Below are 13443 nucleotides of genomic sequence, written 5' to 3'. Positions count from 1 at the left end.
ATGAGGTTGATGGATTTCCACTTCATGGTGTCAAGTATCAGAGGGGTGGCCGTGTTAGTCTGTATCCACAAAAAACAACAAGGAGTCCAGTGGCACCTTAAAGACTAACAGATTTATTTGGGCATAAGCTTTCCTGGGTAAAAAATCCACTTCTTCAGATGCATGGAATTAAAATTACAGATGCAAGCATAAATATACTGACACATGAAAAGAAGGGAGTTACCTTACAAGTGGAGAACCAGTGTTGACAGGGCCAATTCAATAAGGGTGGATGTGGTCCACTCCCAATAACTGATGAGGAGGTGTCAATACCAAGAGAGGGAAAATTGCTTTGGTAGTGAGCGAGCCACTCCCAGTCCCTATTCAAACCCAAATTAATGGTGTTAAATTTGAAAATGAATTGTAGCTCTGCAGTTTCTCTTTGAAGTCTGTTTTTGAAGTTTTTTTTATTGAAGTATGGCTACTTTTAAATCTGTTATAGAATGTCCAGGGAGATTGAAGTGTTCTCCTAGTGGCTTTTGTATGTTACCATTCCTGATGTCTGATTTGTGTCCATTTATTTTTTTATGGCAGAGGGGCATTGCTGGCACACGATGGCATATCTCACATTAGTAGATGTGCAGGTGAATGAGCTCCTGACGGTATGGCTCATGTGGTTGGGTACTCCGATGGCATTGCTAGAGTAGATATGGGGACAGAGTAGGCAACAGGGTTTTTTACTGGGATTTGTTCCTGGGTTAGTGTTTCTGTGGTGTAGTGTGTAGTTGCTGGTGAGTATTTGCTTCAGGTTTGGGGGCTGTCTGTAAGGGAGGACTGGCCTGCCTCCCAAGGTCTGTGAGAGTGAGGGATCATTTTCCAGGATAGGCTGTAGATTGTTGATGATGTGCTGGAGATGTTTTAGCTGGGGGCTGTATGTGATGTCCAATGGTGTTCTGTTATTTTCCTTATTGGGCTGTCCTGTAGTAGGTGACTTCTGGGTACCCATCTCGCTCTGTCAATCTGTTTCCTCACTTGCCCAGGTGGATCTTGTGTCTGAAGAAGTGGGTTTTTTACCCATGAAAGCTTATGCCCAAATAAATCTGTTAGTCTTAAAGGTGCCCCCGGACTCCTCCTTGTTTTTGTGGATCCAGACTAACACGGCTACCCCCTGATACTAATTCAATGTGCAATTCAATTAAGTTCGCTGCACTGGAGATTTTGTTGTTCATGTGTCCTGGAGTTCTGAGCCATTAGGGCTGTACTGAAGTTTACCAAGTAATAACTATTCAGTTTGAATTCCAGAAAAAAATCTGGTATTTGCCTTTGGCTGAATGATGTGTGTCTAACACCTACGAAGGTACAATTCCAGGCAGTGTCCTCCCTATAGTACATGTAACTTGGACAGCTCAACCACTTCTTCTTCTGTGACAATTATGATGGAGCTCAGTCAGTCTAATGGAAGACGCTCCACTTCCTCCTGATACTCCCTGTAACATGGGTCATTTCTTCTTCACTTGGCCACATGCCAGTTCATGTCAGAATCGCCCTTTGCTGTTTTCCTTAGACCCCTCTTCTTCCCACTGCAGCTCCTCTCCTACCCACCTTCTTATTTCCATCTGTGCTCTCCACCCCCTGGCCCTACACTTCGGAGTGAATATCAGAACCCTGACAGACTGCTGGTTAAAGTTGTACCTCTAAGCTCCAAGGAGGACACTGAAATTATTCCTCACTTTTGCAATCTCTATTTTAACACTCTTGTTTTGCCCCAGTTGAGATACTTTCAGTGCACTCCATTAGGCAATGGCAAGAAATAAGTGATTTGCATGGGTTCTCTCTTTTGGTTGGCCTTATACATTTCCTTTGCTTGATGTTGAGTGGCTTCTTTTATTTATTTTTTTAATGGATTCCTGTGGGCTGCCTATCTGATTCTTGATAAATTTCCTGGGCAGGTTTTTACAATTGACATCCAACACTGACAAATATTTGCAAGTCAATCAGGCCGTAAGTGGGGACAATACTGAATTTAATACAATCAAGTATGGGTTTTGCATTCTCTATGATATGATAACTAACAATGAGTACCCTAACTCTACACTTACAGTATTGCCAACTCCAAGCATTCAAAAATTGTGAGTCAGGCCCCAATAACCATTCAACTGGCTTTAAGACAATTTTTAAAATAATACGTTTTGGGTTCTTTTTATTTGCCTTACGGTGTTTGAGCTGTAAGAGGGAGTGTGGGTCATGTGTTTTTAATCTTTTTTCTGTAGGCAGGAGCACTAGAATCTTGTTTTTACATAAAAGCTGAAGTTATCCTTTAATCTGCTGCTTCCATGAGCTGGGGTTTCAAGAAAAGGACTAAATATTGTCAGAGTTGCAATAAAATCAAAAGCTAACTTAGAAGTTCAGTATTTGGGCCAAATTCTGCATCTCTTAATTAAGCAAAATCCCATGGAATCCCATTAGCAGACTTGACATAGTTCACATACAATAACAGAGTAGTGCATTTCCACTGGAAGTGTTCAGATACCAGTCTTGAATGCATCATAAAAATATGAGGAGACCGATGGATAAGAGGGAAAGGTGAAGATTACAAATCCAGACCTTGATCCTGCAATCTGCTTTGTACAAGCTGACCCCTGAACTGAGTGGAGCCTTATTGAGCCCTGGGCAGCTTAAAGGCCTGCCTATGTGCATCTGACTGCAGGCCTGGGTCTGTGATTTCCACTTCTGCTGCAGTGCGCTGGTACTTCGGGGCTTTTCCTTATATTTTAAATTAGATATACTGACATTTATGAGTAAATTTGTTAGACTGGCGAGGATGTTTTAGTCATGTGACTCCCCAGTGGCTATACAACAAGGCATTGGCTAAAGCCCTCACAACTCCAATAAATTGATCTATCTATCTATCTATCTATCTATCTATCTATCTATCTATCTAAAGGAAAGCACTTAACATTTGTAGCTATTGTAGAAATCTTTAAACAAATGTTTCACTGGAATCCTATACACTATCATTCCACCATCAGAAGCAGAATACAACCACCATACAGGTAAGCTTTAACCAGATTTGATAGTATGTCTTTTTTCCTGCATTTATTTCAGCTCCTGTACATTTTCATCTGTGAGCATGCAAGTTCCTTAAGAAAATGTTTACTTAAGTTTGACAGTTGGCAGCTTGTCAGAACCAAACCAAACCAACTTCCTGAAGGACATTATTTTGCATGTTCCCTGCTGATTGGCGAATGTGTAATGTTTTACTTGAAATTCTAATTAAATTTAAATTAAAATTCTTTAGGTTTTTAATAGGAGAGAAAACTTTTTGGTGCCTCTTTCAGTTAAATGTTATATTTGCCAGCCTGCCTGGTCCAAACCAGCTTCCATTTCCACACTTTATATTGTTATTTTAGTGTGGGTTTTTCGTTTTGGGACCTTAGAAAAACTATACTATTCAAATAATCTCCCCCTTCTCCAATTCAAATTCTCTCCTTTAGGTTTAGGGTCACAGGAGTTCCAAGAATAAATACAATACCCCCTGTAATTTGCACGTATCTGGTGCTCTGAGATTTTCCTCAAAAGTTTGCTAGGCACACACTATACGTTCATTCATGTACATAAGTAGATTATTACACTACACTTTACATGTAGGGTCAGATTGTGGCCTCCACTACAGCCCATTTGTGTTGTTCTAGTGGCAAAAAGGGGTCATAAAGGTGGCCCAGTCAGACAGCTGACATGTGGGAATCCCCAAATGTTTTAGGATTGCTATGCTAGACGTACAACTCCCTCTTCTCACAACCTCCATCACAGGCCATGTGTCAGTAGCACCCTGGAGCTCCAGCTGGTCCTTTGTGGGTGTAACAGCCCCTTCAGCTGCTCTAAGTTGTGCTGGGTCCCTAGGATCAGGGGAACACAAAGATGGCATAAATCCACTTTTATCCCTCTCCCATCCCCCAAGCTCTTCTCTGATCACAGTTCAGTTAGAGGATCAGGGTCATAAGTTTTCCATCTGTGTAGTTTCTTTCATAATGTTGTGACTAAATTTTATCCTACACGGAAATGAGAGGCTGGTATCACTGGCCTAATTCTCAGCTATTTAATAGATGTACACGTGGCCTCAGAATGTTGAGAGATTATTTTCACAGATCTGTATTTGAAGATCTGGATGTGATAGAGGTTATCAGACCCAGGCTTCTCCTAGGTAAAAGCCAAAGATGTAGGAATGTGTGGAATTGGAAAAGTAATTCAGAAAACTCCATGTGGTTCACAGCACAGAGCTGTCAAGGCATTATCCCCTTGGGAAGCATGAGTATAGAGTGGCAGTTGCTATGGATTCTGAGCTATACAGAGCCCAAAGATGCACAAGAAATCTCATTCCAGCCCTGCCTATCTCAGGGAAACCGTGGGCCGTTCTGGCTCCACTTACTATACTGCTTCAGACCTCCCACACTTTACATCACGTGAGACCACTGGGTGCCTGGTTATACCCCAAAAGACTCTGATCATGGATCATGTCATCGCGTCTACTATTGTGCATCAAAGGAGCTAAACAAGCAGCTAGTGTGGCTAGTAAATGGGGTATGTAAGAAGCAGACTTCAACCCACACAAGACCAAAGGTAAGTCTATAACAACATATTTCTCCTCTGTAATGCATAATCCATAGATCTTTAAATGAGGGAGAAGGGGGTGTATTTATCTATTGAGTTAAAATGTCCTTCACTAAAATCAGAAGTCCACTAATGTTCCGTTCATATTTATAAAGATCCCAATTCTCATCTTAGCCCAAATTGCATAATGCAATCCTTGCAAGCATATGGGCCAAATACTGTTCTCTGTAACATGGGTATAAATACTGTCTAACTCCGCTTAACTCAACAAAGTTACTCCAGCTATGAGAGCAGGAATTGGCTCCGGGAGTCCCATAAGGTTAAATTCTCAGCTCTCTGCTCTTTTTTATGTACCATATCAGTCATCTTATTTAACTACCTTTAAACATAACTACATGTTCCATTTTCACACTGATGACATTTATTAATTGAATGGAATGTAGCTTTTGACACCTTTAATGATTCCTCACACTCTGCCTTGACTTAAATTCAGGACTTTGTCTCCTCTTCCTTCGGTGGAACATCTCAAAGACAGAAGTGCCTGCTTAGGATAGGAAGACCTTCCCCCAAAACCCTTCTGTGTCCTTAACTCTCACCTCCCATGTGCCTCCCCTGCTCTCGCTCTTGGATATGCTCCATTGTCCCTGAACTTTCCTTCTCCTCTTGCACTTCATATAATTTAAATCTACCTACTAACCCCTACATACTGCTTCCCCTGAATTAGGCTGCCTGAAATCTCTCTCCTGCAAAACAATTGGCATTATTTGACTGTTGCACCTCCCTTCTCTCAAATGCCCCCAATTTTCTGGTCTCTGGAATGCAAAATGCTGCGGCCTGCTTCCTTACATATACCAAGAAATTTGACCACCTCACTCTGAGCCATAAATGACTCTATTGGCTTTCCATAGATTTCAGAATCCAGTTCAAAATTACCCTCCTTGTTTGACAAACTGCCTGAGGACTTTCTGCAGTTTACATCATGGATCTTTTGTATATCTCTGTTCTTCTCACTGCTCCTTTCATTCATCTAGCAGCTGCTTTCTCTCTGTCACTTCTCACAATCTCATCACTGCAGGTGTGAACACCTTCACCTCTTCATCCTTCCTGCATTTCTCTGCCTTACCAACTTCCCCTCTTTTCAGATCTCCACTACCAAGCTGGAAGACTGCATCATAACAAAACACACCCCTGCTATTACTTCCATCGTGAAGGGTAGACAGGATCAAACCATGTTTTTATCAGGTTCCAAAGGTACGTTCAAGTTTTCTTGAACTAAGCCTATCTCAGACATTAAGGAGCAAACTCTACCCTTCTCAGGATATGTCTGTGGGAGACTGACATCATCCTTATATTCACTTCTCAAGGAAGAGTGCTTTACGGAAATGTTGGAGGAGGTAAGGGTGCATCCTTTCAATCTCATAGATCCTGGAGATATGACAGGAAGGGATCCCCAGTGCTGAGGAGAAATTACTTGTGTGCTGCAGATTTTCTCTCTCCCGGGGAGGCATGACTCCTGCAGAATTCTGTTTTTATTGGGCAGCCACTCTATGCCTGCACAACTCCCCCTTCTCCCACTCCTAAGAGTGGTGGAGACACAAAGACTGTAACTACTGCTCCAAGCAATATTAACTTAGGCACAGCAATCTGAAAACATATCCACTACTACTTTGTGGAGGGGGGAATGATATAAAGTGCAGCTTCTTCTTCTTCAAGTCCTTGAAATTCCACAGAGCCCAATCCTCATGAAACTCCAGAGGATGGAGTTTTATTGCATTCCTGAGGAGAGATCATGCCAGTGTCCCCTTTTATGCCCTCTCAGCCAGTTCTACAGATATGGGTTCCTTCTGCTTGTAGAAGTATTGTGGACAATCTAGCCCCAAATATGTCCATTACAATGTCTTCCTGGCTTGGACTTAATACTTATATTCTGAGGAAGTAATGGGAGACCACTTAGCTTTTATAGGGCCCTTTTTGCCTGTATCTCTATCCTAAAGTGTGGGTTTATTCATCCAATTTATACTGGAGCCACTGTAATGCCTGTTCTTACCAATTTCAAAGTGAAGATTTGAGTGGAGAATCAAGTTTGCAGTGTGGTTAAGCACTATGGATGCAGAGTTCTGACAGTCACTCTCAGTTCTGGCTTGCAACACCCTACTTTCTATTCAAGCCTGCCAGCTGTTCTCAGATTTGAGTCTCTGCAGTCTGTCAGCTGTTCTCAGGATAGCCCAATTTAAGGCTTTTGGTTTTTTGTTTTGTTTTGTTTTTGATGATATGGCCAAATTTCCAGCAGGGAAAAACTTAAAACTATTCAATTAATTCAATGTCAGACCTGAGCTATTTATGAACTTTCTCTAGTTATTTCCTTCAGTGAAGATACTCCAGATTTATACCAGTATAACTAAAAGTCTATTATGGCTCTGATAATAGGTGCATTAAAGTGGTAGTATATGCATCTGTCTAGGTACTTCTATATAGCAACCATAACTATAGAAGCCAGCACATGCCAGATATCTTGGAATCCCCTTTGGCATGAACAGTGATATGTGTATTATATCCATAGGAATAAATGATGTGCCTTTTTTTGCTTATAAAAAGAGTGAAGATAGAACAGTAAAAATAGAAAAGTAGAGTTATTCCAATTTGATCTCTTTTGTATGAAAGTTCATTCTCAGACACTTGGTATTTTTAGTCTTCTAAATCAAATGTTTTCTAATAGTTTTGTTTCAAAAGTGAGTTCATAGAAGGCTGGGTGGTTCAAGTGGTTAGGGAGGGCCAATCAGGCCTTTCACTTCTACATCATTATTCTTGATATAGCCAAAGGCAGTAGTCTCCAGGGCCCTGATTTTTCAGATTACTCATCTAAGCCAACTCCTGCATCTGCACAAAGCCCCATAGAAGTCTGTAGGGCTGCATATGGGTACAGGAGTCTGCCCATGTGTCATAAATATAAAGGGAAAGGTAAACCCCTTTAAAATTCCTCCTGGCCAGAGGAAAAATCCCTCACCTGTAAAGGGTTAAGAAGCTAAAGGTAACCTCGCTGGCACCTGACCAAAATGACCAATGAGGAGACAAGATACTTTCAAAAGCTGGGAGGAGGGAGAGAAACAAAGGGTCTGTGTCTGTTGGTATGCTGCTTTTGCTGGGGATAGATCAGGAATAGAGTCTTAGAACTTTAGTAAGTAATCTAGCTAGGTATGTGTTAGATTATGATTTCTTTAAATGGCTGAGAAAAGAATTGTGCTGAATAGAATGACTATTTCTGTCTGTGTGTCTTTTTTGTAACGTAAGGTTTTGCCTAGAGGGATTCTCTATGTTTTGAATCTAATTACCCAGTAAGGTATCTACCATCCTGATTTTACAGAGGTGATTCCTTTACTTCTATTTACTTCTATTTGTATTAAAAGTCTTCTTGTAAGAAAACTGAATGCTTTTTCATTGTTCTCAGATCCAAGGGTTTGGGTCTGTGGTGACCTATGCAAATTGGTGAGTATTTTTACCAAACCTTTCCCAGGAACTGGGGTGCAAGGGTTGGGAGGATTTTGGGGGGGAAAGACGTGTCCAAACTACGTTTCCCAGTAAACCCAGTTTGAGTTTGGTGGTGGCAGTGGATATTCCAAGGACAAAGGATAAAATTAATTTGTACCTTGGGGAAGTTTTAACCTAAGCTGGTAAAAGTAAGCTTAGGAGGTTTTCATGCATCTAGGCCACATCTGTAGCCTAGAGTTCAGAGTGGGGGAGGAACCTTGACACCATGTGCTGTAATTTAGGCCCAAAGGTGGTCACAGTTTCAGGGCTGTTCAATGGTCTACGTGAAGTGAGTTCCATTTCCAATTGGACAGGTGCCCCTAACACAAAACTACCACCACAAATAGTACCAATTTGTCTGCCTTTTTAGTAATTGCAGGGCCTGATCCTGGGTGCAGAATTCAATGCTTCTTGGCCGCTATTCAGCACCTCAGAGAATAGGACCCTCAAAGAAGCCAATCAGTAAAAGTGAAGTACTGTCCCTGTCCCTCTAGTTCAGGTGTGAGACACACTGGTGGGGCAGTAAGAAGAGACCTGCATTTCTATTGCTCATATTGTAACTATTCTAGAGATAAATAGAAGGCTTCAGACTTCAGGGATGTTAATGTAACACATTGCACAAGCACTACACTTACAGACATTTTAAAGACTTAATACAGATCATCAAGATATCTTCATTTAATGTCATATATTGCTGTTCATGTATCAGTTAAAACCTATGTGCCATATCTTATTTAGTGGTCTAAACACATCTATTGCCATTTCAGTGCTGTAATTTCTGGCATTCGGTTCCCCAGAGTATATCTGGTAGACACAAAGTACAAGTAAGCCTGCAGGTTTCTACAGGCAAAGCAAGTGTCAATGTTATTGCTACACTTTGTTTAGTTTTAGTGAATCTCAGTTATGACAACAATAGGATGCTTGTTACATCCCTAAAAGGCAGGGATCTAATGTAGACAGCCAATATATATCAGTAATATTTTAAAGAACTATTCGTTAAATAACAAATCTAAATCTCTTGCTTAAATAATAGAAATGTTCATGTACTTACCTCTGCAAAGATTCCACTGAAATGCCTAAACATATCAATATGCTGATCTGAAATCTTTGAGAGAATCAATATCCAGTATCAGGAGCATTTATTCAGATGTTTAGAGCAAATAAGTTTTATTTTTCCTCAAAAAGACAATATAATTAAAACATTTGACCTTTTAAAGCTAACATTTTAAACATAGATTTTGATAAAAAGGCAACATTTTCATTGGCTCTGGTATACTGTGCAAAAAAACACTTTCTTCTTTTAAGAGTGTACTCAGCTGCAGAGCATCCTATTAAAATGCTGCTGAATATGAAATAAAAACTAAAAAGTTATTTCAGATATATTTACTGGATTTAAGTGTTCTGCTGACAACCAGTTTATTCACGCAGCAACCTTTGCTACAGGAAATAATAATGTAAAAAGAAGCAATCATTTTCTTGGACTAAAATTCCAAAAGCTGTCTCACAATCTTCAAACCAGGATATATATATGAAATGTGTGGTCTTGAATACTATGGTATTTCAAAATGCCAGTGTTTCAATAACCCAGTGTAAAATAGAGCCCTCTGCATTCTGTATGCTGAACAAAGAAATAAAATTATACTTTAAGGCAACCGTGAAACTGTGGCATTCCAAAAATGGCATATAGCAATGTGTCCTAGAGCATTAGATATCCGTTAATCTTTTAGCAGCTTTTTTTGAACAGGGCATCTCTTTGAGCATGAATGCTTGTTTCCAAAGAGACCATGCCCTGGTCTTAGGGAGGGGTTATGAAGACTACTGAAAAAATTTGTCAGGACACCAGATTTATAACCCCTTCTCTTTTTCAAAATTTACCATGTAATCATTAATCTCTGGAAAACTTTGATTTAACGTCATCTAAAAGATATTACTGTATTCCTACAGCACACCAGCCAGAAGGCTGAATACAAGGGTGTTGGTAGGTGGAATGCATCAAAGATTTCCAGACAAGACTTGATGTGATCTCCATGCACAAAGGTAATAGTGTCACCTCCAAATCTAATTGCCAGAGCAGAAAAGTGTACTTTGTTATTTTTAGCACCATAGCATCAGCCCTACGAGCCAGGCTCTGAGACTCACTGTTGCAGGTGTTTTCTTCGTAGTGTAGATGTATCCTCAGTGTCATAAAATTACATAGACTGACATATGTTCCAGGGATTAAAAAAGATGAATCCTTGTAAGTATTACTTTAACAATTTGATAATTTGTTGAGTTAATAAGTTTACTACCTGGACATTCTGTGATCATGAAAATACACTCCCAGAGGATCACATTCTGATAACCTTACTTTTGTTGAGTAGCAGTTTGACTAGCTCCAGTGATTTAAATGGAACTACTCTCAGAGTAAGATACCACTCAACATGAATTAGGAATGCCAGAAACTGACACTCTTCTCTTCCCAGGCAAACTCTGGAACAAACAATAATTTTTAACTACCACCTTTTAAATTTAAGTTAACGTCTTTCAATTTCAAGAAATGTGTGCCCTTTAGTATTCTAGATACAGAATATTTGCTTCCTAGTAATCTTTACAGGTGTCTGCATAGTCAATTACAAAATATTCTCCTATTTTTTTTCTTGAAGAATTGGGCTTGGAATGCCATGCTTTCAAGATGTGAAACTGCACATAGTATGAAACAAAATCCATTAACTGAATGAATTTTAGAGTGTTATGAGATTATATTTCATTTTATAATGTCAAAGGTTCCATAGGCAAAAATTTGCAACAGTTAAGAAGTATGACCTTTAAATTAGTCACAAGAAATTCAAGGCATAAACTTTAATATTAACTCATGAGCAGCAAGTTGTCTGAAAAATCTGGTAGAAGGAATGAATCCTGCAACCCTTACTCATGTGGTAATCCTTGCTCACACATGCAGTTCCATTGACAGCAGGGACAACTTGTGTGAATGAGGATTATTCAGGTAAGAATGAGTGCAGAATCGGGCCCTTTAATTGTGAAAACTCCTTAATATGTCAAGGATCCAGGACCCAGTTCAACAAAGCTCTTAAGCATATGCTTAGCTTTAAGCCCATGAGTAATATGATTCCTACTTTAAAGCATTTTGGCATGTGTTTTACTTCGGTGCTGATCATGGCCTCAGCTCCAAAGACGATTAGATCTGTTCACACATTTATACAGTAAATAATGAAAGTAATATTGGTTTTTATTATTTTTCTTACAGTATGAAGCATAGAGACATTGACAGTTACTTTTAGAGCAATAACATTTGAAAATGTATCTGTGGAAAGGGACAAAAATGATACTGACGAGGATACACGCTTTGACAATGCTTTGCTAATGGATGATTTCGAAATCATCTCCATAGTCACCTAAACTTATACCTATAAATGTTCTGAGATATAAATACTTTAAGAATATTTTCTACAGCTTGGAATGGTAATATGATGGCCAGACATGTTCACTGTGTAGCTATGGAAATGTTTTTACTAATACTTCAGATCCAAAGAGAAGACAAATAACATAACAGAAGACAAATGTTACATCCTGTACTTACCCACAATTAAATTTTTTTAAAAGAATCAATTATTTTAATTGATTCAGTAGACAGTTTAAAAAAATCAGTTTTATTAGTGTATTTGGTAAGAATGAAAAATAAAGCTATTAAAAGAAGTCATTCAAAAATGATAGTCTTTGGTTTTAACATATTAAGTCCTCAATTCAACAGAGTACTTAAGAACTTGCTTAAGTCCCATTTAACTCAATGAAAATTAAGCATGTGCTTGAAGTTAATTATACTTTAACTCTGTATATAGAATTACAAGAATGTAGGGCTGGAAGGGACTCAAGAGGTCATCTAGTCCAGTCCCCTGGGCTGAGGCAGGACTAAGTATACCTGGACCATCCGTGACAGGTGTTTGTCTAACTGTTTTTTAAAACCTCCAGTGACAGGGATTTCACAACCTCCCTTGGTAACCTATTTCAGTACTTTAACTACTCTTATAGTTGGTAAACTTTTCCTAATATCTAACCTTGCTGCAAATTAAACCCATTACTTCTTGGTCTACCTTTGGTGGACATGGAGAACAATAGATCACCATACTTTTTATAATAGTTCTTAACAAATCTGAAGACTGTTGTCAAGTCCACTGCTCAATCTTCTTTTCTCAAACTAAACATGACCAGTTTTTTTAACCTATCCTCTCAGGTCATGTTTTCTAAACCATTAATCATTTTTGTTGCTCTGGACTCTTTCCAATTTGTCCACATCTTTCTGAAAGTGTGATGCCCCAGACAAGACACAATATTCCATCTGAGGCCTCACTAAAGCCAAGTAAAGCTGAACCTGGGTTTCAGAGTGGTAGCCGTGTTAGTCAGTATCAGCAAAAAGAACAAGGAGGACTTGTGGCACCTTAGAGACTAACAAATGTATTTGAGCATAAGCTTTCGTGGGCTACAGCCCACTTCATTGGATGCATGCAGTGGAAAATACAGTAGGAAGAGAAGCAGGAGACAAAAAACCTTTTGGAGTCTGTTTTTGAATTTTTTTGTTGTAGTATTGCAACTTTTAGGTCTGTAATCAAGTGACCAGGGAGACTGGTTTTTGAATGTTATAATTCTTGACTTCTGATTTCTGTCCATTTATTCCTTTATGTAGAGACTGTCTGGTTCAAAAACGGACTCCAAAGAGAAACTGCTGAATTGGAATTAATTTGCAAATTGGACACCATTAAATTAGGCTTGAATAAAGACTGCGAGTGGATGGGTCATTACAAAAAGTAAAACTATTTCCCCATGCTTATTTTTCCCCCCTACTGTTACTCACACCTTCTTTCACAGTAGCAGCTGTGTTAGTCTGTATTCGCAAAAGAAAAGGAGTATTTGTGGCACCTTAGAGATTAACAAATTTATTTGAGCATAAACTTTCATGAGCTACAGCTCACTTCATCGGATGCATTCACACCTTCTTGTCAACTGTTGGAAATGGGCAATCCTGATTATCACTACAAAAGGTTTTTTTTCTCCTGCTGATAATAGCTCACCTTAACTGATCACTCTCGTTATAGTGAGTATGGCAACACCCATTTTTTCCTGTTTTCTGTGTATTATATATATATATATCTTCCTATTGTATTTTCCACTGCATGCATCCAATGAAGTGGATTTTAGCCCACGAAAGCTTATGCTCAAATAAATTTGTTAGTCTCTAAGGTGCCACAAGTACTCCTCGTTCTTAAATCTGAACAGTTACCTCCTGTTACATACAAAACTCCTTTTGACACATCCAGAAGGATTTCACATTGTTGATTA

Source organism: Lepidochelys olivacea (assembly GCF_965140295.1).
Source record: "Lepidochelys olivacea isolate rLepOli2 genome assembly, chromosome: 5".
Classification (NCBI taxonomy): Eukaryota; Metazoa; Chordata; order Testudines; family Cheloniidae; genus Lepidochelys; species Lepidochelys olivacea.
The sequence above is the reverse complement of the archived record's forward strand: the minus strand, read 5'-3'. Positions refer to the sequence as shown.